Source organism: Sorex fumeus, unplaced genomic scaffold (genome assembly GCF_029834395.1).
Source record: "Sorex fumeus unplaced genomic scaffold, SorFum_2.1 ptg000171l, whole genome shotgun sequence".
In the NCBI taxonomy this organism is placed as follows: domain Eukaryota; kingdom Metazoa; phylum Chordata; class Mammalia; order Eulipotyphla; family Soricidae; genus Sorex; species Sorex fumeus.
This window is the reverse complement of record NW_026606228.1, coordinates 4,433,874-4,438,338: the sequence shown is the minus strand read 5'-3', so window position 1 is coordinate 4,438,338 and position 4,465 is coordinate 4,433,874. Positions and strand designations below refer to the sequence as shown.

Genomic DNA, 4,465 nt, shown 5'->3' with positions numbered 1-4,465 from the left:
TCAGACCTGAACACCTGAAGAACCTGCCGTCAGTACTCATCAATACACTTCACACGCTACTTGTCTGAATGCAAGGTTCTGTCCCAGTGGAAAACCAGCAGGACCATACTACTTTTCAAGAAGGGAGACATCCATGACATTGGCAACTATCGCCCGATCTGCCTATTGTCTGTCATCTGCAAGTTGTTCACTCGAGTCATCCTAAATAGGATTGGCAGAACACTAGATGAAGGACAACCATGCGAGCAAGCCAGTTTCCGCAAAGGATTCCGCACCATCGACCATATCTACACGATAACCAAGCTCATTGAGGTTTCTCGGGAGTTAAAGATGCTGCTCTCTTTAACGTCATTGATTTAAATCAAGCCTTTGATTCTGTTGAGATGGAAGCAGTCATTGAAACCCTAGCCAATCAGCGCACTCAAGCCCAATATATCAAGCTCCTCCGTGAGCTGTATTGAGGATTCACTACCAGGATCTCACCATTCTACAAAGAAGTAATCATTGATGTCAAGAGAAGGGTTCATCAGGGTGCTACCATTTCACCAAAACTCTTCAGTGCCACCCTCGAGAACATCATGTGATGACTGGAATGGGAAGGAATGGGAATGAAGATAGATGGTCGGCAACTACACCACCTCTGCTTTGCTGATGACATTGTTTTAATAACACCAAACATCAGCTAAGCGGCACAAATGCTGGCCGACTTTGACCGTGAGTGTGGAAAGGTAGGACTACAGCTGAATCTTACGAAGACAATGTTTATGAGAAACAGTCTAGTTCCTGATGCCCCATTCACTCTCAACAGAACGACCATCTCCGAATGCAACAGCTATGTGTACCTAGGTCGGTCGAGAAGTCAACATGACAAATGACCTGGCACCCGAGCTGCACAGGAGGAAAAGAGCGGCTTGGAACGCCTTCAAGAACGTCGAAGAAATAGCTAAGAGTATGAAGAACCTTCGGCTCTGGGCACATCTCTTTGATTCCTCTGTTCTTCCTGCATTAACATATGCCTCAGAGACCTAGGCCCTATGCAAACAGGATGAGAACGGTATTCAGGTCTCCCAAAGAAGAATTGAAAGAGCTATGCTTGGAATATCCCGTTTCACTCAAATGAGAGAAAGAATCCGGAGTTCTGACATCCGTCGACGATCAAGAATCAGGGACGCTGTCTCATTTGCCAAGGTGTCAAAAGTCAGATGGGCTGGTTACGTAATGAGATTTAAAGATGACCGCTGGACTAGAGCTGTTACTGACTGGATTCCACGGGATGTCAGAAGACCGCGTGTCCGCCCACCTACCATATGGTCAGATTTACTTCATCAAGATCATGAATGATTGGTTTGAGGCTCTTCATGTTCCCAGAGCGAACAGATGCCATTGCGCTACACTGGCATGCGACAGAGACAAATGGAGACGTTACTGGCGCCTGCTCGAGCAAATCGACGACTAATGGGAAGTTAAGTGATTCAATAAATAAAAATAAATAAATAAAAAAATAATAACAAAACCAGTAGCAACAAGTGTCACAATGGAGACGTTACTGTTGCCCTTCGAGGAAATCGATAAACAATGGGAGAACAGTGCTACAGTGCTATATTGCTTGTTATGAATAGTCTGCTAAGAATGATCCAAAAAAGGTTTCTTACAGGAAAGTGCATGAAGATTGCTGTGTTTCACCCAGGAGCCATTAAGCCTTTATATAAGAATTTGATAACATGCCATTGAAGTTTTAGCCTTGTGTGCTTTTATATATATACATATATGTATATATACATATATCTGTATAAATATATTCCCCCTAAGATTGGTTTCCTCCTACTCCTTCTGCTTTGAACCCCATCAAATGTGGTGTGTTACTCTTAGAGTATTAATGGTGTAATGTATGAGATGTTGTAAGGTCCAGGAATGGACTGACTCATGGGTGAGGCTTGTCCAAGTATATGGAGAATGGCCATGAGCATGGTGGCAGTTGAGTTCTGGAGGTTTTCAGCTGCTGGGACTAGTAACCTTACCCACCCCCTTCTGGGTTGCGCCAAGTGAAACAGCCTGGTGCAGGGTCTGGAGGCATGTCTATGGCATATCATTCTGTGCTCTCTTCTGAGAGATTTATTATTGAGTCTCTAGATCATGGTCATTAATGAGATTATATGGTGCCAATGACAGCTTGTGGGCTAAATTTAAAATTTATGTTGTAAATCATGTAAACATTTTCTCTCACTTAGGAGTGCTTGAAAATTAAGTGTTATCACTTTTGGGCTTTTTGGCTAAGATCAAATGCCATATCTGTCCTTATCAGTTTAATATCTGATACATCCTCTATCTGAGGACAATATATTAAATGGATTTTTGGAACTAGGAGTTGGAATAGGACCTTGCTCCATCCACTGCACACATTGACCTGGTATTGCAGTGCCTTCAGGAATGGTGCACACACACACACACACACACACACACAAAAACCCTAAGTATTATTTTTTTGTGCTTAAATAAATTATTTAATCTTTCTGAACTTTAAGTTTATTTTTTAAAAATAGGGATTACATGTTATGTGTTGTCTTTTTTCTTGTGAGTATTAAGTAAGAAAGTGTTTTGGGGGATGGAGCGATAGTACAGCAGGTAGAACAGTGACTTTGCAGGTGGCTGACCTGAGTTCGATACTCACAACACATATGGTCTCCCAGTTTCCACTAGGAGTGATCTCTGAGCATAGATCCAGGAGTAACAATGAACACTACCAAGTATGGCCCAAACAAACAAGCAATAAAATGTGGTTTTTTTTTTTCACTTTTTGGGTCACACCTGGCTCTGCACTCAGTAATTACTCCTGGCAGTTCTCGAGGAACCATGTGGTATGCCAGGGATCAAACTCAGGTCAGCCACATGCAAGGCAAACTCCTACTTGATCTACTATCACTCCTTCCCCTAAGATGTGTTTTAAAACCAGTTATTCATAATATGATGTTCGCCATAACCATGTCACCGGACCCCATGCCAGGCTGTTTCACTTGGGGCACCCGGAGGAGGGTGGGTGAGACCCTCTCCACCCCAAGGGACCCAGCTCCAGCAGCCGAAAACCTCCGGAGCCTAGCTGTTGCCATGCTCATGACCACTCTCCACATGCTTGGGCAGAGCATCACCCATGAGCGAATCAATTCCTGGACGACGTAGTTACAAATACGGCCACTCAATACTTCAAATCACACACCTTACCCATACTCCAAGAGTACTGCACATTTGGTATGGTTCAAAGTAGGAGGCAACCAATTTTAGAGGGAAATATAATATATATATATATATATATATATATATATATATATATAAAGCTCACAAGGCTCAACCTTTAACAACATGTAAGTCATCTCTTATGGAGGGACTTGGTGGTCCCTTGGTGGAATACAACAATTGCCACACTCTTCCTTTAAGGATACTCTTTTGTACCATTTTCAGTGGTTTTTCATAACAAACAGTACAAAATATATTATTTCAGTTCTGCTTTAGGGCAGAGATTGAGGTTCAGGATGGAAACATCTGAAATATGGTGGTAGGAAGGTATAATGGTGGTGGGATTGACATCTGACTATTAAATGTAATGAATTATTGTAAACTACTTTATAAAATTTTTTAAAAAGTATATGTTAAAAAATATATAGATGGCCAGTAGGTGCACACAAAAGAAATTCTGTCCAATACTTACGATCAGGGAAACACAAATCAAAAGAGTAATGAGATATCACTGATCCCCAGTGAGACTGGCACACATCAAAATAAAAATGATAATCAACGCTGGTGTGGATATGGGAAAAAGGAACCATTCCTCCATTCTTTGTTAATTGACAATTCCGGTGTATATGCTGACCTCCCATAGCACAACCCTTGTACTCAGATCCCTTATTTATGTTTTATTGTTATTTCTGATCATTTTATGATTTATCTCCCCCAACCTGTGTGTTTTATTGGATTTTTAATATTTATTTTAGTTAATCTCTTAGGGCTGGAGCAATAGCACAGCAATAGTGTGTTTTCCTTGTGCACGGCCAACCGGGCCTACCCAGGTTCTATTCCTCCACCCCTCTCAGAGAGCCCAGCAAGCTACCGACAGTATCTCGCCTGCACGGCAAAGCCTGGCAAGCTACCCATGACGTATTTGATATGCCAAACACAGTAACAATAAGTCTCACAATGGAGATGTTACTGGGCCCGCTTGAGCATTTGATGAACAATGGGAGGACAGTGCTACACGACAGTGCTACAGTGCTAAGCTCTTAATTATATTTCTTTCTTTTATTTTTGTAAGTTCTTTTTAAGCAAGTTAAGAATTCCATCCAAGATCCCAGGAAAACATTGTCTGTGGGATAATAGCCAAGTGAAGTAGAATCACTTCTGCTATTTGTGTGGCTGTGACCAGGACATGGATTCAAGGGGACATGGATTACTTTTGGTCTCTGTACACACAGAGTGT

General features: G+C 41.9%; 1 non-coding gene across 1 annotated transcript; it reads left to right on the top strand.

The window, feature by feature from the left end:
• The first annotated feature begins 2,250 nt into the window (after positions 1–2,250).
• On the top strand, positions 2,251–2,441 carry LOC130017074 (U2 spliceosomal RNA). The gene has a single exon (XR_008791327.1). It is a non-coding gene; the product is annotated as a U2 spliceosomal RNA (small nuclear RNA).
• The last annotated feature ends 2,024 nt before the right edge of the window (positions 2,442–4,465 follow it).